General features: G+C 42.4%; 1 protein-coding gene and 1 pseudogene across 9 annotated transcripts in view; one reads left to right on the forward strand and one right to left on the reverse strand.

The window, feature by feature from the left end:
• Nucleotides 1–21,496, reverse strand: part of CIMIP2B (ciliary microtubule inner protein 2B) — a 39,387-nt gene that overhangs the window by 14,686 nt on the left and 3,205 nt on the right. For 6 of the 9 annotated variants that reach the window (XM_058445127.1, XM_058445122.1, XM_032164085.2 and 3 more), the window contains exon 1: nucleotides 15,841–15,978. The exons of the other annotated variants lie outside the window; for them this stretch is intronic. The gene's annotated coding sequence lies outside the window, so the exon portion shown is untranslated. Of the gene's footprint in view, nucleotides 1–15,840; nucleotides 15,979–21,496 lie in introns of those variants that run through there. 9 annotated transcript variants of the gene reach the window in all.
• LOC116475061 (small ribosomal subunit protein uS14-like) lies at nucleotides 15,864–16,034 on the forward strand (annotated as a pseudogene).

Raw genomic sequence — 21,496 nt, forward strand, 5'->3', positions numbered from 1 at the left:
ACTAGTCTAAGCTTATTAGTTTGAAGAGAATGTTGTGTCTTCTAAAATTTAAAAATTTTTACACGGGTAAATCACTGATGTTCATAGGCTTTAAAATGGTTAAAATAGCTTTAAATGGTGACTAGCTTTGCATGGTATCTTGGTTCTGGGAGGTGGGCTAGATACAATTGTTAAAAGTAAAAAGGTTAAGTATATATGAATGGAATACATGCTTAAATAGTGAGCTTAATGTGAGGTTTAAAATCCCAAAATGTTGGAATGGTTCTCATCTATTGAATGTCAATGTCTGGTGGGCATTTCAGAATTTCTTTTTAACTTTTGTGGGCACATAGTAGGTGTATATATTTCTGGGGTACAGGAGATGTTTTGATACAGGTATGCAATGTGAAATAAGCACAACATGGAGAATGGGGTCCCCATCCCCTCAAGCATCCTTTGAGCTACAAACAATCCAATTACACTCTTTATTTTAAAATATAAATTTTAAAATTTTAAATTAAATTATTGACTATAGTCACCCCATTGTGCTATCAAATAATGGGCCTAATTCATTCTATTTTTGTACCCATTCACCATCCCCACTCTCCCCCATCAGTTCCCCACTACCCTTCTGATATGGTTTGACTCTGTGTCCCCACCCAAATCTAGGTTGAATTGTAATTTCCAATACTGGGGGAGGGACCTGATGGGAGGTGACTGAATCATGAAGGCGGATTTCCCCCATGCTGTTCTCATCATAGTGACTGAGTTCTCACAAGATCTGGTGGTTTAAAAGTGTGTAGCACTTCTCCACTTTGCTAACTCACTCTCATACCACCATTGTAAGATGTGTCTTGCTTCCCCTTTGCCTTCCACCATGACTGTAAGTTTCCTGAGGGCTCCCCTAGCCATGTGGAACTGTGAGTCAATTAAATCTCTTTTCTTTATAAATTACCCAGTCTCAGGTAGTTTCTTTATAGCATTGTGAAAACAGACCACAGAAAATTGGTACCAAGAGTAGGGTACTGCTATAAAGATACCTGAAAATGTGGAAGTGACTTTAGAACTGGGTAATGGGCACAGTTTGGAACAGTTTAGAGGGCTCAGAAGAAGACAGGGAGGTGTGGGAAAAGTTTGGAACTTCCTAGAGATTTGTTGAATGGTTTTGACCAAAACGCTGATAGTGATATGGACAATGAAATCTGAGATGGTAATCTCAGATGGAGATGAGGAATTTATTGGGAACTGGAGCAAAGGTCACTCTTGCTATGCTTTAGCAAAGAGACTGGTGGCATTGTGCCTCCGCACTAAGGAATCTGTGGAACTCTGAACTTGAGAGAGATGATTTAGGGTATCTGGTGGAAGAAATTTCTAAGCAAGAAAGTGTTCAAGATGTGACCTGGCTGCTCCTAACAGTGTACAGTCATATGTGTTCACAAAGAGATGGTCTGAAATTGGAACCTATGTTTAAAAGGGAAGCAGAGCATAAAAGTTTAGAAAATTTGCAGCCTGATTATGTGGTAGAACAGAAAAACCCATTTTCTTGGGAGAAATTCAAGCTGCTGGCTGTAGAAATTTGCATAAGTAAAGAAGAGCCAAATGTTAATCACTAAGACAATGGGGAAAATGCCTCCAGGACATTTCTGAGATCTTCACAGCAGCCTCTCTCATCACAGGCCCAGAGGCCTAGAGGGAAAAATGGTTTCATGGGCTGGGCCTAGGGCCCCACTGCTCAGTGCAGCCTCAGGACATGGTACCCTGCCACTTCAGCTCGAGCCATGGCTCAAAGGGGCCAAGGTACAGCTCAGGCTGTGGCCTCAGAGGGTGCAAGCCCCAAGCCTTGGTGGCTTCCACATGGTGTTGTACCTGTGGGTGCACAGAAGGCAAGAGTTTGAAAGCCACCACCTAGTTTTCAGAGGATGTATGGAAATGCTTGGATGTCCAGGCAGAATTCTGCTGCAGTGGAAGGGCACCCATGGAGAATCACTACTAGGGCAGTGTGGAGAGGAAATGTGAAGTTGGAGCCCCCCCCCCACACCCCGCAAGAGTCCCCACTGGGGCACTGCCTAGTGGAGCTGTGAGAAGAGGGCCACTGTCCCCCAGACTCCAGAATGATAGATCCACTGACAGTTTGCACCATGTGCCTGGAAAAACCACAGGTACTCAATGCCAGCCCATGAAAGCCCCCCAAGGGGGCCGTACCATGCAGAGTCACAGGGGTGGAGCTGTCGAAGGCCTTGGGAGCCCACCTTTTGCATCAGTGTGCCCTGGATGTGAGACATGGAGTCAAAGGAAATTATTTGGGGGCTTTAAGATTTAATGATTGCTCTGCTGGGTTTTGGACTTGCATGGGGCCTGTAGCCCCTTTGTGTTTTTGTTGTTGTTGTTGTTATTTTGGGGTTTTTTTTTTTTTGAGATGAAGTCTCACTCTGTCACCCAGGCTGGAGTCCAGTGGCATGATCTTGGGTCACTGCCACCTCTACCTCCCAGGTTCAAGCGATCCTCCTGCCTGAGCCTCCCCAGTAGCTAGGAATACAGGTGTGTGCCACCACTCCTGGCTAATTTTCATATTTTTAGTAGAAACAGGGTTTTACCATGTTGGCCAGGCTGGTCTCAAACTCCTGACTCAAGTGATCTACCCACCTTGGCCTCCAAAAGTGCTAGGATTATAGGTGTGAGCCACTGCACTCGGCTGTTTTGGCCAATTTCTACTATTTGGAATAACAGCATTTACCCAATGCCTATACCCCCACTGTATCTTGGAACTACCTTGTTTATTTTACAGGATCCTAGGCAGAACAGACTTGCCTTGTCTCAGATGAGACTTTGGACTTGAACTTTTGGGTTAATGCTGGAATGAGTTAGGACTCTGGGGGACTATTGAGAAGGAATGATTGTGTTTTGAAATGTGAGAAGGACATAAGATTTGGGAGGGGCCAGGGTGGAATAATATGGTTTGGCTCTGTATCTCCACCCAAATCTCGTATTGAATTATAATCTCCAATGTTGGGGGAGAAAGACAGTTGAATCTTGGAGGCGGATTTCCCCCAGGCTGTTCTCACAGTAGTGAGTTCTCATGAAATGTGATGATTTAAAAGTGTGTAGCATTTCCTCCCTTGCTGTCTCTCTCCTGCCATGTAAGATGTGCCTTACTTCCCCTTTGCCTTCTGCCATGATTGTAAGTTTCCTAAGGCTTCCCCAACCATGTGGAACTGTGAGTCAATTGAACTCTCTTCTTCACAATTACCCAGTCTCAGGAACTCTTTGTTTTTTTGTTTTGTTTTGTTTTGGCAGACTCTCACTCTGTTACCCAGGCTAAAGTGCAGTGGTGCAATCTTGGCTCACTGTAACTCTTCTTCCCAGGTTCAAGTGATTCTCGTGCCTCAGCCACCTGAGTAGCTGGGATTACAGCCATGTGTTGGGAACTGGCCCCCAAATCTGGCCATAAACTGACCCCAAAACTGGCCATAAACAAAATCTCTGCAGCACTGTGACATGTTCATGATGGCCATGACACCCACACTGAAGGTTGTGGATTTACTGGAATGAAGGCAAGGAACACCTAGCCCACACAGGGCGGAAAACCACTTAAAGGTGTTCCTAAACCACAAACAATAGCATAAGTGATCTGTGCCTTAAGGACATGTTGCTGCTGCAGATAACTAGCCAGAGCCCATTCCTTTGTTTTGGCCCATCCCTTTGTTTCCTGTAAGGAATACTTTCAGTTAATCTATAATCTATAGAAATAATGCTTATCACTGGCTTGCTGCCAATAAATATGTGAGTCAAACTCTCTTTGGGGCTCTCAGCTCTGCAGGCTGTGAGTCCCCTGATTTCCCACTTTACACTATATATTTCTGTGTGTGTGTCTTTAATTCCTCTAGTACCGCTGGGTTAGGGTCTCCACAATGGAGCCGGTCTCAGCAAGTGGGGCTTGAACCCAGGTCGAAGGATCGCCAGAGCAATGGTTGCAGAATGTGGAACTGAGCTGGAGGACACCCGAGTACTCTTAAGCAATCCCTGTAGTGAGTAAGAAGGGGAGCTCAGAAGCATCAGGGTAACAATGGGACAAGTGTGGGCTCTGGTTCGTTCCACCTTGGAACCTTTTCACACTGATGATGAGGAGGAAGGAGAGTATAATGAAGTAACAGAAGAGGTAACAGAGCAGGTTTGTTTGCCAGCTAAAGCTAAACAGGCAAAGGAGGAAGAGTTCATCCCTACCCTTCTGCACCCCCTCCTTATTTTGAAGAAAAAGAGTGGCCTGACCCTCCAGATCTTTCTGTTCCAGAGGACACTGGGCAAAAAGTAGTTGCCCCAGTGACTGTTCGAGCAGCTCTTCGAGTGACTGCTGTCAGTTCTATTCAGGCAGGAATCCAGCAAGCTAGAAGAGAGGGTGATATAGGCCGGAAGTGGTGGCTCACGCCTGTAATCCCAGCACTTTGGGAGGCTGAGGTGGGTGGATCACAAGGTCAGGAGATCGAGACCATCCTGGCTAACACAGTGAAACCCTGTCTCTACTAAAAATACAAAAAAAATTAGCCAGGCGTGGTGGCGGGCACCTGTGGTCCCAGCTACTTGGGAGGCTGAGGCAGGAGAACGGTGTGAACCTGGGAGGCAGAGCTTGCAGTGAGCAGAGATCATGCCACTGCACTCCAGCCTGGGTGACAGAGTGATACCCGTTTCAAAAAAAAAAAAAAAGAAAGAAAAAGAGAGGGTGATATGGAGGCTTGGCAGTTCCCTGTTAGGATATGCCCCCCAGATCAACAGAGAAATATTATAGCTATATTTGAGCCTTTTCCCTTTAAATTACTTAAAGAGTTTAAACAGGCTATCAATCAGTATGAACCAGGTGCATGCCCAAAGTGTAAAAAAGGAAAACATTGGGCCAATCAGCATCATTCTAAATTTGATAAGGATGGAAACCCAATTTCGGGAAATGCCACATGAGGGGCCCATCCCAGGCTGGTTCCAAACCGGGGCATTTCCGGCTCAGGCCATTCCCTCACCCCTATACAATGTCTGTCCCCTGCCACAGCCGGTAGTGCCGCAGTAGATTTATGCTGCACAAAAGCTGTGGAGCCTTCTGCCTGGGGAACCTCTGCAAAAAAGTTCCAACAGGGGTCTGTGGACCCTTGCCAGCGGGGACAATAGGATTACTTCTAGACGGGTCTAGTTTAAATTTAAAAGGAGTGCAAGTACAAACAGGAGTCATTGATTCACATTACAATGGGGAAATTCAAATTGTTATATCTACTTCTGTTCCCTGGAAAGCAGAGCCAGGACAGCATATAACACAACTCCTGATTGTGCCATATGTGGAAATGGGGAAAAGTGAAATTAAATGAACAGGAGGATTTGGAAGCACAAATAAACAAGGCAAAGCAGTTTATTGGGTGAATCAAATTACTGATAAACATCCTACCTGTGAAATAACTATTCAGGGAAAGAAATCTAAAGGTTTGGTAGATACATGAGTGGACATTTCAATCATTTCTCTACAGCACTGGCCGTCCACGTGGCCAATTCCATCTGTTCAATTTAACATAGTTGGAGTTGGTAAAGCCCCTGAAGTATATCAAAGTAGTTATATTTTGCACTGTGAAGGGCCCAGTGGACAACCTGGACTATTCAACCAATTATAACTTCCGTACCTACAAATTTATGGTGGAGAGATTTATTACAACAATGGGGAGCACAAGTTCTAATTCCAGAGCAATTATACAGCCCTCAAAATCAACATATGACGCATAAAATGGGGTATGTTCCTGGTATGGGACTAGGAAAAAAATTGCAAAGTTTAAAGGAACCGCTTCAAGCAGAAAGACAAAGTTCCCGCCAAGGTTTAGGATTATCATTTTTGATGGCAGCCATTTTTAAGCCTCCAGAACCTATATCTTTAAAATGGTTAACAAATAAGCCAATTTGGATAGAACAATGGCCACTGAGTAAAGAGAAACTGGAGGCTTTAGAGGACTTAGTTACTGAACAATTAGAAAAAGAACACATAGCTCCAACATTTTCCCCTTGGAATTCTCCAGTTTTCATAATTAAGAAAAAATCAGGTAAATGGAGAATGTTAACTGACTTAAGGGCCATTAATTCAATTATACAACCTATGGGGACATTATAGCCAGGACTGCCTTCTCCTGCTATGATTCCAAAAAACTGGTCTTTAATAGTCATAGATTTAAAAGACTGTTTCTTTGCTATCCCCTTAGCTGAGCAAGACTGAATGGTTTGCATTTACAGTTCTTGCAGTAAACAACCGGCAGCCTGCTAAGCATTTTCATTGGAAAGTGTTGCCTCAAGGCATGTTAAACAGTCCAACAATTTGCCAGACTTATGTAAGGCAAGCAATTGAACCTACTCGTAAAAAATTTTCAGTGTTACATTATTCATTATATAGACAACATAATTTGTGCTGCCCCCACTCGAGAAATGTTACTCCAATGTTATGATCACTTGCAAAACTTGATTTTTCATGCCACTTTAATTACAGCCAGGACTGCCTGGCTCCTGACAAACTGCAGACTACTACTCCTTACTCCTACTTGAGGACCTTAGTAAATGACACTACAATTGTGCCACACAAAGTAACCATACGTAGAGATCAATTGAAAACATTAAATGACTTTCAAAAATGACTAAAGAACATTAATTGGATATGACCTGCTCTAGGCATTTCTACCTATGCCACGAGTAATCTATTTTCTATCCTTAGAGGAGATCCTAGTCTCATTAGCCCTAATAATTAACAAAGGAGGCTGAGGCAGAGTTACAGCTGATTGAAAAGCAAGTCCATAAGGCCTACCCAGAAAAATCTCACTGCCATCTCCCCAGACTATTACTTGTTAGGTGGAACTCTCCCCCACTTAATGGGTTCCAACCGAACCCCCTCACTGCTATTATGTGGACCTGGAAAGTTGGGTATCTATACTTCTAGTGCACTAATGATTCTCTATCTTTGGCAGTGTTGTGTTAATGACACAAAAGCCAAGTTTCCTGCAATGCTCTGATGCAGCCTTAGTTGCCAAGTTCCCAATGCCACAGCAAAGTAAATGAAATAGAACTTGTAAGCAATGAGACGCATCTATGGTTCCTTCTCCTGGATCAGAACATACAGGAGGAAAAAAAAAAAAAAAAAAGGAACACGAGAGAAAAACAACTATCTAGTCTGGGAAGGTTGGAGTACCTCCTCCCCTTTCGGAAAACAAAGATTGTTCAACCAGCGCAATTAGAACAGGGAAAAATATCTCCATAGACACAACTTGGCAGCAAAGGGTAGGCATCACACCCCATAGGGCCCCTGTTTGTGCTCCATCTGGGCTTGTTTTTGTTTGTGGCCATGAGTGGGAAGAAGTCATGCCCAGTAACCACTCTTGACTCCCTGGGGAGTCACCTGTTCTTTTAAGAGTAGCTTTGCCTTGTATATCAAAAAACATGAAACAGAGGTAACTGTATGTTGGCCACCCTTTCCCCTCCAGGAGTCACACAGTCTATAATCCCGTAAGACCCAAGAACACCAGAAATAAATGAGCAATAGTGTTACTGGTTGAGGGTAGTTGTCCAGGTTCTTGGCGTTTCGAACAAATAATCGGACAAAACACATAAAGCAAGGCAGTAAAAGCAGAGACTTATTTTAAATAAAAACACACCCCATAGGGTAGGAGTGGGCTCAAGCAAGTAGCTCAAGAGCATCAGTTACAGAATTTTCTGGGGTTTAAATACCCTCTAGAGACCAGGCGTGGTGGCTCACACCTGTAATCTCAGCACTTTGGGAGGCCAAGGCGAGTGGATCACCTGAGGTCAGGAGTTCGAGACAAGCCTGATCAACATGGTAAAACCCCGTCTCTACTAAAAATACAAAATTAGCTGGGTGTGGTGGTGCATGCCTGTAATCCCAGCTACTCGGGAGGCTGAGGCAGGAGAACTGCTTGAACCTGGGACGCAGAGGTTGCAGTGGGCCAAGATCGCACCACTGCACTCCAGCCTGGGCAACAAGAGCAAACCTCTGTCTCAAAAACAAAACAACACAAAACAAAAAAACTACAAGTTCAGAAAACATATTGGAGGGAATAATTGAGGAAAACTTCCCTGGCCTTGCTAGAGATCTAGACATCCAAATATAAGAAGCTCAAGGAATACCTGGGAAATTAATCGCATGAAGACTATCACCTAGGCACATAGTCATCAGGTTATCTAAAGTCAAGACAAAGGAAAGAATCTTAAGAGCTGTGAGGCAATAGCATCAGGTAAACTATAAAGGAAAACCTATCAGATTAACAGCAGATTTCTCAGCAGAAACCCCTACAATCTAGAAGGGATTGGGGTCTTATTTTTATTCTGCTTAAACAAAACAATTATCAGCCAAGAATTCTGTATCCAGCAAAACTCAGCTTCATAAATAAAGGAAAGATACAGTCTTTTCCAGACAAACAAATGCTGAGAGAATTCGCCACTACCAAGCCAGCACTACAAGAACTGCCAAAAGGGTCTCTAAATCTTGAAACAAATCCTTAAAATACACCAAAATAGAATCTCTTTAAAGTATAAATCTCACAGGACCTATATGACAACAACACAATAAAAAAAGGTATTCAGGTAGAATGGCATGATGAATAGAATAGTACCTCTTATCTCAATACTAACATTGAATGTAAATGACCTAAATGCTCCCCTTAAAAGATACAGAATGGCAGAATGGATAAGAATTAACCAACCAAATTTCTACTGTCTTCAGGAGACTCACCTAGCACACAGGATTCACATAAACTTAAGGTAAAGGGGTGGAAAAAGATATTCCATGCAAATGGACACCAAAAGCAAGCAGGAATAGCTATTCTTATATCAGACAAAACAAACTTTAAAGCAACAGCAGTTTAAAAAGGCAAAGAGGGACATTATATAATGATAAAAGAACTAGTCCAACAGGAAAATATCACAATTCTAAATATATATGCACCTAACACTGGAGTTCCCAAATTTATAAAACAATTACTACTAGATCTAAGAAATGAGATAGATGGCAACACAGTAATAGTAGGGGACTTCCATACTCCACCAACAGCACTAGACAGGTCATCAAGACAGAAAGTCAACAAAGAATCAATGGACTTAAACTATACCTTACAACAAGTGGACTTAACAGACACAAAACATTCTACCCAACAACTGCAGAATATACATTCTATTCATGAGCACATGGAACATTCTCCAAGACAGACCACATGATAGGCCACAAAATAAGTCTCAGTAAATTTAAGAAAATCAAAATTATATCAAGTACTCTCTCAGACCACACTGGAATAAAACTGGAAATCAACTCCAAAAGGAACGCTCAAAACCAGGCAAATACATGGAAATTAAATAACCTGCTCCTGAACAATTGTTGGGTCAACAATGAAAACAAGATGGAAATTTAAAAATTATTTGAACCAAACGATAATAGTGACACAACCTATCAAAACCTCTGGGATACAGCAAAAGCAGTGCTAAGAGGAAAGTTCATAGCATTAAAAGCCTAGATCAAAAAGTCTGAAAGAGCACAAATAGGCAATCTAAGATCACACTTCGTGGAACTTGAGAAACAAGAACAATCCAAACCCAAACTCAACGGAAGAAAAGAAACAATGAAGATTGGAGCAGAAATAAATTAAATCGAAACAACAACAACGCAAAAGATAAATGAAACAAAAAGCTAGTTCTTTGAAAAGATAAAATTGATAGACCATTAGCGAGATTAACCAAGAAAAGATCCAAATAAGCTCAATTAGAAATGAAATGGGAGATATTACAACTGAAACCACAGAAATACAAAAGATTATTCAAGGCTACTATGAACACGTTTACATACATAAACTAGAAAAACTAGAAGAAAAAATTCCTGGAAATATGAACCTGGAAACATACAACCCTCCTGGATTAAACCAGGAAGATATAAAATCTCTGAACAGACCAAAAATAAGCAGAGACTGAAATGGTAATTTTAAAAAACTGCCAACATGGCCAGGCACAGTGGCTCACACCTGTAATCCCAGCACTTTGGGAAGCTGAGGTGGGCAGATCACCTGAGGTCAGGAGTTCGAGACCAGCCTGGCCAACATGGTGAAACACTGTCTCTACTAAAACGACAAAAATTAGTTGGGCATGGTGGTGGGTGCCTGTAGTCCCAGCTACTCAGGAGGCTGAAGAAGGAGAATAGCTTGAACCCGGGAGGCGGAGGTTGTGGTGAGCGAAGATCATGCCACTGCACTCCAGCCTGGGCGACAGAGTGAGACTCCGTCAAAAAAAAAAAAAAAAAAAAAAAAACCTGCCAATAAAAAAATGTCCAGGACCAGACAGATTCACAGCTGAATTCTATCAAACATTCAAAGAAGAATTGGTATCAATCCTATTGACACTATTCCAAAAGATAAAGAAAGAGGGACTCTTCCCTAAATCATTGTATGAAGCCAGTATCACCTAATACCAAAACCAGGGAAGGACATAACAAAAAAAAAGGAAACTACAGACCGATATCCCTGATGAACATAGATGCAAAAATCCTCAGCAAAATACTAGTGAACTGAATTCAAAAGCAATCAAAAGGATAATCCACCATGATCAAGTGGATTTCATGATCAAGTGGAGGTTGCAGGAATGATTTAACATTTAACATATGCAAGTCAATAAACGTGATACACCACATAAGCAGAATTAAAAACAAAAATCACCTGATCATCTCAATAGACACAGAAAAAGCATTTGACAAAATCCAGCATCCCTTTATGATTAAAACCCTTGGCAAAACTGGCACAGAAGGGACATACCTTAAGGTAACAAAAGCCATCTACAACAAACCCACAACCAACATTACACTGAATGGGGAAAAGTTGAAAGCATTCCACCTTAGAACTAGAAAAAGACAAGGATGCCCACTTTCACAACTTCTATTCAACATAGTACCGGAAGTGCTAGCCAGAGCAATCAGAAAAGAGAAAGAAAGAAAAGGCATCCAAATTAGTAAAGAGGAAGTCAAAGTGTCTCTGTTACTGATGATATGATCATATACCTAGAAAACCCTAAAGATTCATACAAAAAGCTCCTAGAACTGGTAAATGAATTCAGCGAAGTTTCAGGATACAAAATTGACATACACAAATTAGTAACTCTGCTATACACCAACAGTGACCAAGCTGAGAATAAAATACTCAACCCCTTTCACAATACCTGCAAAAAAAATAAAATAAAATATTTATAAATATACCTAACCAAGAAGGTGAAAGACCTCTACAAGGAAAACTACAAAACACTGCTGAAAGAAATCATAGGTAACACAAACACATGGAAACACATCCCAGCTCATGGATGGGTAGAATCAATATTGTGAAAATGACCATACTGCTAAATGCAATCTACAAATTCAATGCAATTCCCATCAAAACACCATCATCATTCTTCACAGAGCTAGAAAAAAAAATCCTAAAATTCATATAGAACCAAAAAAGAGCCTGCATAGCCAAAGCAAGACTAAGCAAAAAAAAACAAATCTGGAGATATCACATTACCTGACTTCAAAATATCCTATAAGGCCACAGTCACCAAAACAGTATGGTACTGGTATAAAAATAGGCACATATGGCCAGGCGTGGTGGCTCATGCTTGTAATCCCAGCACTTTGGGAGGCCAAGGCGGGTGGATCATCTGAGGTCAGGAGTTCAAGACCAGTCTGGCCAACATGGAGAAACCCCGTCTCTACTAAAAATACAAAAACTTAGCCAGGCACGGTGGCAGGCGCCTATAATCCCAGCTACTTGGGTGGATGAGGCAGGAGAATCACTTGAACCTGGGAGGCGGAGGTAGCAGTGAGCCGAGATTGTGCCACTGCACTCCAGCCTGGGCAACAAGAGCAAAAACTCCATCTCAAAAAAAAAAAATAGGCACATAGACCAATAGAACTGAATAGAGAACCCAGAAATAAAGCCAAATACAGCCAACTGATCTTCAACAAAGCAAACAAAAAATATCAAGTGGGGAGAGGACACCCTATTCAACAAATGATGCCGAGATAGTTGGCAAGCCAAATGTAGAAGAACGAAACTAGATTCTCATCTCTCACGTTATACAAAATCGCATTATACAAAAAACTTAAGATGGACAAAAGACTTAAATCTAAGACCTGAAACCATAAAGATTCTAGAAGATAACATCAGAAAAACCCTCTAGACATTAGCTTAGGCAAAGACTTCATGGCCAAGAACCCAAAAGCAAATGTAACAAAAATAAAGATAAATAGATGGGACTTAATTAAACTAAAAAGCTTCTGCACAGCAAAAGAAATAATCAGCAAGTTAACAGACAATCCACAGAGTGGGAAAAATTTTTCACAATCTATACATTTGACATAGGACTAATATCCAGAATCTACAAAGAACTCAAACAAATCATCAAGGAAAAAAAAACAGACAATCCCAAGGTCGGGCACGGTGGCTCACACCTATAATCCCAGCACTTTGGGAGGCCAAGGCAGGCAGATCACAAGGTCAGGAGTTTGAGACCAGCCTGGCCAACACGGTGAAACCCCGTCTCTACTAAAATACAAAAATTAGCTGAGCCTAGTGGTGTGCGCGCCTGTAATCCCAGCTACTGGGGAGGCTGAGGCAGGAGAATGGCTTGAACCGAGGAGGCAGAGGTTACAGTGAGCCGATTGTGCCACTGCACTCCAGCCTGGATGACAGAGCAAGACTCTGTCTCAAAAAAAATAAAAGAGAAAAGTAAAAAACAATCCCATCAAAAAGTGGGCTAAGAACATGAATAGACAGTTCTCAAAAGAAGACATACAAATGGTAAACAAGCATAGGGAAAAATGCTCAACACCATTAAGTATCAGGGGAATATAAATTAAAACCACAGTGCAATACCACCTCACTCCTGCGAGAATGGCCATAATTAAAAAATCAAAAAATAATAGATGTGGGCCGGGTGTGGTGGCTCACACCTGTAATCCCAGCACTTTGGGAGGCTGAGGCAAGCAGATCACCTGAGGTCCGGAATTCGAGACCAGCCTGGCCAACATGGTGAAACCCCGTCTCTACTAAAAATACAAAAATTAGCTGGACGTGGTGGTGGGCACCTGTAATCCCAGCTACTCGGGAGCCTAAGGCAGGAGACATCACTTGAACCCAGCTAGCGGAGGGTGCAGTGAGCCAAGATCATGCCATTGCACTCCAGCCTGGGTGACAAGAGCAAAACTCCATCTCAAAATAATAATAATAATAATTAGATGTCGGTGTGGATGCAGTGAAATGAGAACACTTTTACACTGCTGGTGGGAAGGTAAACTAGTACAATCACTGTGGAAAACAGTGTGGAGATTCCTTATAGAACTAAAAGTAGAACTACCATTTAATCCAGCAATCCCATTACTAGGTATCTAACCAGAGGAAAATAAGTCATTAAACGAAAAAGATACTTGCATATGCATGTTTAACAGCACAATTTGCAATTGCAAAAATACGGAACCAGCCCGAATGACCATCAATCAACCAGTAGATAAAGAAAATGTGGTGTGTGTGTGTGTGTGTGTGTGTGTGTGTATATATATATATACACACACACACCCCTATATATACATATATATGTGTATGTATATATGTGTGCATATATACACGTCTATATATGTATGTGTATATATATACATACACCATGGAATGCTACTCAGCCATTAAAATAAATGAAATAATGCCATTCACAGCAACCTGGATGGAAATGAAGACTATTATTTTAAGTGAAGGAACTCAGGAATGAAAAACCAAACATCATATGTTCTCACTTACATTTGGGAGCTAAACTATGAGGACACAAAGGCATAAGAATGATACTTTGGACTTTGGGGACTCAAGGGAAAGGGTAGGGGGTGGCAAGGGATAAAAGACTGCACAATGGATACAGTGTACACTGCTCAGGTGATGAGTGCACCAAAATCTCAGAAATCACCACTAAAGAACTTCTCCATATCAAAAAAAAAAAACCACCTCTTCCCCAAAAACCTACTGAAATAAAAAAATAAACAACAGAAATTGAAACTAAGTGAACAAAAAAGGAGTTTGGTATTCATTCAAAAAGTTAAACATACATGCCTTCTGGCCTGAGAAGTCAGCCATTAATCATATTGCTGTTCCCCTGTACATCATAAGTCATTATTCTTTTGCTACTTTCAAGATCTTATCTTTGGCCAGGTGCAGTGGTTCATGCCTATAATTCCAGCATTTTGGGAGGCTGAGGCAGGAGGACCATTTCAGCCCAGGAGTTCAAGACCAGGGAAACGTGGAACAACCTCATTTCGACAAAAAAAAAAAAAAAAAACCAAAACCAAAACAAAAAAAACACTTTGTAATTCAACTATCTGACTGATTGCTTTTAATTTTTATTTATCTATTTTTTTTGTTTTTAGAGACAAGGTCTCGCTTTGTTACCTAAACTGGAGTGCAGTAGCAGGATCATAACTCACTGCAGCCTAAAATTCCTGGGCTCCAGAAATCCTCCCACCTCAAACTCCTGAGGAGCTGGGACTACAGGTGCATGCCACCACACCTGGCTAATTTTTTTTAAGTTTTATAGAGTTGGGGGTCCCACTCTCATTGCCCAGGTTGGTCTTGAACTCCGGGGCTCAAGCAGTCCTCCCACCTGAGCCTCCCAAAGTGCTGGGATTATAGGCATGAGCTACCCCACCCAGTGATTATTATTGTAATCCCTACAGCAACCACTAAGAAAGTTATTAAATATATATAACAATATATTTATCCTATAAATGCAATGTTGGTTTAACAGAAAATTAACGTAGAAGACTGATGCCACCAAAATGGCAGAGTAGAATTAATCTGGCTTCACTCCCTCCCACAGAAAACCAAAAACAAATATCCAGGACCAAAATTATCATCAGCAATATCCCAGAACTCAAATATGAGGCTGAGACAATCCCCAGGGACACAGAAGTGGAAAAACTTTGAGCAGACAATAAGAGAAATAGACTTCTCTATCTGTGACAACCCTCACTCAGTTTTCTAGGCACCACACATGGAAAATTGCTCCTGGATTCAGTTTCTACACCAGAAAATGTGAGATCGAGGTAGACAACCAGCTTTCCCATCATCCTGCATTCCCTTGCAGGAAAACCATTCCTGCCTCAACCCACAGGAGGCATCACAAGTGCCTGTAGGAAGAAAAATCCCCAAGAACAGCTAGAAACAAAGAGAGGAGATAGGACTAGCAACCCTAGCCCATGTAACTCTGTTCTTCATCTCAGCCAAAGGAGATGCCAAATTAAAGTGACTTCTCAGTAGCTCCGCACTGTTAGAGAAATACTCCACAGGTTTTCCGGTCACAAACACCTAGCCAGGCTTCCCACATAGCCAGAGTATCCCGTTTGGGACCTCCCCCCACAACCCCATTTGAGATGGGCAGTGCTCTGAATGTTTGCAAGAGCCAAGGCAAACCTGGGCTTAAGGCACCATCTATTACCAAAAAGGAGATGGTGATCTAGGAATACGGGGACTCACTGGGCAACTGCAAAGAACCTCTAAGCAAACATACCCTAGAAAGACCTAAAGAAGTCAGCCAGTGAAGACTAGAATAAATAACAATCCATTAATGCAAAGCCATAGATGTACATCCACAAAAAAAAACAACAGCCAACAGGGAACCCCTAGCTCCCCAAAGAAAGGAGCCAGTGACCAACTCTAAGGAGACAGCAATGTTGAACTCTCAGATCAAGAATTAAAAATAGCAGTTTTAAGGAAACTCAGTGAACTATGAGATAACAAAGAACAATTCAGAAATTTATCAGAGAAACTTAAGAGACAGATATACTTTTTAACCTTTTACCTCGTTGCACTCCTGAGAGCAAGATGGGTCACCAGCAGCTGTACTGGAGCCACCCGTGAAAATTCGGCCAGGTTTCTCGCTCTTGTCGTGTCTGTTCAAACCGGCAGGGTCTGATCCGGAAATACGGCCTCAATATGCGCCACCAGTGTTACCGTCAGCACGCGAAGGATATCGGTTTCATTAAGTTGAACTAAATGACCTTCCTTCAAAGGATTATCCAAGGCATCTACTCAATGAAAGACCATGATAGTTCTTTGTATATAAAGATTTGAAAAAACAAAACAAAAAAAAATACTTTTTAAAATATTAAACAGAGGCTGGGTGCGGTAGCTCACACCTGTAATCCCAGCACTTTGGGAGGCCAAGGCGGGTGGATCACCTGAGGTCAAGAGTTGGAGACCACCCTGACCAACAGGGTGAAACCCCATGTCTACTAAATACAAAAAAATTAGCCGGGCACGGTGGCAGATGCCTGTAATCCCAGCTACTTGGGAGGCTGAGGCAGGAGAATTACTTGAACCTGGGAGGTGGAGGTTGCAGTGAGCCAAGATCACACCACTGCACTCCAATCTAGGCAAAAAGAGCGAAACTGTCTCAAAAAAAAAAAAATTAAACAGAAATCCTGGAACTGACCAATATATTTGCTGAACTGAAAGATGCATTAGAGGTTCTCCACAGCAGAATGGATAAGCAGAGGAAAAAATAATTGAGCTTGAAGACAGGCTATTTGAAAATACACAGAACAGAAAAAAGAAAAAGGAAAATGAAAAGGAACAATGAACACCTACAGAATATAAGGAATAACCTCAAAAGTGCAAATCTCAGAGTCACTGGTGTTCAAAAGGGAGTTTAAAAAGAGCAAGGGGTACAAAGCTTATTCAAAGAAATGATAACACAAAACTTGCCAAACCTAGAGAAAGATATACCCAGGTGCATAGAGGAAACCATACAAGCCAGGAGGGAGTGGAATAATACATTCAGAGTGCTGAAGGAAAAAAAAAAAACAAAAAAACTGTCAACCAAGAATACTATGCCCAGCAAAACTTTCCTTCAGATATGACAGATAAACAAAAGCTGAGAGAATTCATCACTATTAGTTCCATCTTACAAGAAATGCTAAAGAGAATTCTTCAATCCGAAAGAAATGGATACTAACATGCAAAAAGAAAACATTTGGGGCCGGGCGCGGTGGCTCACGCTTGTAATCCCAGCACTTTGGGAGGCCGAGGCGGGCGGATCACGAGGTCAGGAGATCGAGACCACGGTGAAACCCCATCTCTACTAAAAATACAAAAAATTAGCCGGGCGTGGTGGCGGGCGCCTGTAGTCCCAGCTACTCGGAGAGGCTGAGGCAGGAGAATGGCGTGAACCCGGGAGGCGGAGCTTGCAGTGAGCCGAGATCGCGCCACTGCACTCCAGCCTGGGTGACAGAGCAAGACTCCGTCTCAAAAAAAAAAAAAAAAAAAAAAAAGAAAACATTTGAAGGCAAAAAACTCACTGGTAAAAGTAAGTACATAGATACATTCAAAACACTTTAATATTGTGGCCAGGCATGGTGGCTCACGCCTGTAATCCCAGCACTTTGGGAGGCCGAGGTGGGCAGATCACTTGAGTCCAGGAGTTCGAGACTAGCCGGGCCAACACGGTGAAACCCTGCCTCTACTAAAAATACAAAAATTAGCTGGGTGTGGTGGCATGTAACTGTAATCCCAGCTACTTGGGGGGCTGAAGCAGGAGAATCGCTTGAATCCAGGAGGGGAGGTTGCAGTGAGCTGAGATTGTGCCACTGCACTCCAGCCTGGGCAACAGAGTAAGATTCTGTCTCAAAGAAAAAAAACTTTAATATCATAATTCATAACTGTGATGTATAATCCATTCATATCTCTAGTAGGAAGACTAAAAGACAAATCTATCCAAAATAATAACTACAGCAACCTGCTAAGAGATAGGCAACATAAAAAGATGTAAATTGAGAAAATGTAATGTACCATAGTTTAGAAATATTTTCTCCCTTCCTTTATAGATAGAGTGTACTTCAGGCTTGGCCACATGACTTGCTTTGATCATTGGAATGGTGGCAGGCATGATGTGAGCCAAAAATATGAAAAGCAGTCGCACAACTGTGCTTATCTTCTTTTCCCTTCTTCTATCACTGTAAGATCATTCCCAGCTATCCTGCTGGTGCCAGGAGGAGGATGACAGACAGGTGGAGCAGAGCAAAACCTCTCTAGCCAATTCTCATTTAGAATGCCAACTCCAGTCAATCCGCAGATTTATAAGAATAAATGATTGTTGTTTCATGTTACTAAGTTTGTTTTGTTTTTGAAATGGAGTCTCATTCTGTCGCCCAGGCTGGAACGCAGTGGCATGATCTCAGCCCACTGCAACCTCTACCTCCCAGGTTCAGGTGATTCTCCTGAGCATTCTGCCTCCCGAGCAGCTGGGATTACAGGTATGCACCATCACGCCCGGCTAATTTTTTTTTTTTTTTTTTTTGTATTAGAGACAGGGTTTCACCATGTTGGCCAGGCTGGTCTTGAACTCCTGAACTCCACTGGCCTTGGCCTCCCAAAGTGCTGGGATTACAGGCGTGAGCCGTTGTGCCCAGCCAACTGAGTTTTGATATGGTTAGTTATGTGGCATTCTTGTGGTAATAGTTAATTGGCATAGGTAGTGACCAAGAAACAGTAAACATCATACTTAATCGTAAACCATTAAAAACATTATTTGGCTGGGCACAGTGGCTCATGCCTGTAATCCCAACACTTTGGGAGTCCGAGGCAGGTGGATCACTTGAGCCCAGGAGTTCGAGACCAGCCTGAGCAAAACAGTAAAACCCTCTCTCTAGCAAAAAAAAAAAAAAAAAAAAAAAAAATAGCCAGGCATGTGGTACACACCTATAGTCCCAGCTACTTGAAAGGCTGAGATGGAAGGATCACTTGAGCCTGGGAAGTGGAAGTTGCAGTGAGCTGAGATCATGCCAATGTACTCCAGCCTGGGTGACAGAGTAAAACCCTGTCTCAAAATATAACAAGATAAGAGTATCTACTGCCACATTCACTGAAAATTATATTGAAGATCTTAGGCAAGGAAATGGAAATTAAAAGTATAAAAATTAGAATGAAAGAAATAAAATTACAGGAAAGATGTTACGTTTGATTCTGTGATGGCAGAGGGTTTTGAGTAGAGGTAAAATGATCTGACTTACATGTTTAAAAGAGTATTCTGACTGCTGTGTAGAGAATAGGCTGAACGGGGGCAAAAGCATAAGCAGGAAGACCAAAAAGGAGGCTACTGCAACAATCCAGGCAAAAGACATGATGGCTTAGATTGGGTCAGAGGTAGTGGAAATGTCAGAAGTAGTCAGGTTATGCATAGATTCCAAAGGTACAGCTATATGCTTTGCTGATGGGCTGGCTATGGGGTAGAAAGAAAAGAGTCAAGGATAATTCTGAATTTTCTTGCCTGAGCATCTAATACATTGGATTTATTTATTTATTGTTTTTTTTGGGGGGGGGTTTCTGAGGCAGAGTTTCACTCTTGTTACCCAGGCTGGAGTGCAATGGCACAATCTTGGCTCACTGCAACCTTCGCCTCCCAGGTTCAAGCGATTCTCCTGCCTCAGCCTCCTGAGTAGCTGGGATTACAGGTGCCTGCCACCACACCCGGCTAATTTTTTGTATTTTTAGTAGACATGGGGTTTTGCCATTGTGGCCAGGCTGGTCTCAAACTCCTGACCTCAGGTGATCCTCCCACATCGGCCTCCCAAAGTGCTAGGGTTACAGGCGTGAGGCACCATGCCTGGCCGCTACATTGGATTTATTGAGATAAGGAAGACAGAGAAAAAGGTGGAGAAGAGGGACAGGAATCAAGAGTTCTATTTTGGGCTGGGTGCAATGGCTCATGCTTATAATCCCAGCACTTTGGGAGGCCGAGGCAGGAGGGTGGCTTGAGCCCAGGAGTTTAGGACCTACCTGGGCAACATAGGGAGACCCTGTCTCTATCAAAAATTTAAAAATTAGCCAGGCATGATGGCACATGCATGTAGTCCCACCTATTGGGAGGTTAAGGTGGGAGAATTGCTTGAGCCCAAGAGGGCATGGCTGCAGTGAACTGTGATTGTACCACTGCAGTCCAGCCTGGAAAACAAAGAAAGACCCATCTCCGAAAATGTAAAAAAAAAAAAAAAAAAAAAAAAAAAAATTATGTTTTGTACCCATTGATTTTGATTTTGAAAAGCCATTTAAATATATCCAAGTGAAAATGATGGCCAGGTGCATTGGCTCATGCCTGTAATCCTAGCACTTTGGGAGGCTGAGGTGGGCAGATCACTTGAGGTCAGGAGTTCAAAACCAGCCTGGCCAACATGGTAAAAGCCCATCTCTACTAACAATTAAAAAAAAAAAAAAAAATTAGCCGGGCATGGTGGCAAGCCCCTGTAATCCCAGCTACTCGGGAGGCTGAGGCAGGAAAATCACTTGAACCCAGGAGGCGGAGGTTGCAGCAAGCCGAGGTCGCATCACTGCACTCCAGCCTGGGCAACAGAGCGAGACTCTATCTCAAAAAAAAAAAAAAGAAAAGAAAAAAAGAAAATGATGAGTAAGCAACTGAATATAGGAATCTAGAGTTCAGAGGAAAGGTTTGGGCAAGGGAGAGAAAATGGAAGTCATCAGCAAGTAGATAGCATTTAAGGCCTTAGAGTTAATGAAATGACTCACAGTGTATATGTAGAGGGAGAAGAGAAGAGGTCCAACGACAGAGCCCTGTGTATTTCACTGTTTAGAGGTCAGGAAGCTGAAGAAGAACCAGCAAAAGAGACCTGGGAGAAGGAGCCAGTGAAATATGAAGAGAATCAAGAAACCAAATGAAGAAAAGTGATTCAAGATATGGTATTATGTTTTCATAGAAAATGACCTTAGGAGACACTGCTAATGATTTTGAAATGAAGATGACACCTTCCACGTACTTTTTTTTTTTTTTTTTTTTTTTTTTTTTGAGACGGAGTCTTGCTCTGTCGCCCAGGCTGGAGGCACAATCTCGGCTCACTGCAACCTCCGCCTCCCAGGCTCAAGCAATTCCCTGCCTCAGCCTCCGGAGTAACTGGGATTACAGGCATGGGCCACCACACCCAGCCTCAAGATATTTTCAAATGCTACAATAAGATTTATATTATAGGCCAGGTGCGGTGACTCATGCCTGTAATCCCAACACTTTGGGAGGCTGAGACGGGCAGATCACGAGGTCAGGAGTTTGAGACCAGCCTGGCCAACATAGTGAAACTCCATCTCTACTAAATATACAAAAACTAGTCGGGCATGGTGGCATGTGCCTGTAGTCCCAGCTAGTCGGGAGGCTGAGGCAGGAGAATGGCGTGAACCCAGGAGGCGGAGGTTGCAGTGAACCGAGATCGCACCACTGCACTCCAGCCTGGGCAACAGAGCGAGACTCCGTCTCAAAAAAAAAAAAAAAAAAAAAAACTGGGCTGGGTGCAGTGGCTCATGTCTGTAATCCCAGCACTTTGGGAGGCCAAGGCAGGAGGATCACTTGAGGCCAGGAGTTTGAGACCAACCTGGGCAACATGGTGAGACCCTGTCTCTACAAATAAATTAAAAATTAGCCAGGTGTGATGTCACATGCTTGTAGTCCCAGTTACTTG

The sequence above is a fragment of the Hylobates moloch genome, unplaced genomic scaffold (assembly GCF_009828535.3).
Source record: "Hylobates moloch isolate HMO894 unplaced genomic scaffold, HMol_V3 SCAFFOLD_10, whole genome shotgun sequence".
Lineage (NCBI taxonomy): Eukaryota > Metazoa > Chordata > Mammalia > Primates > Hylobatidae > Hylobates > Hylobates moloch.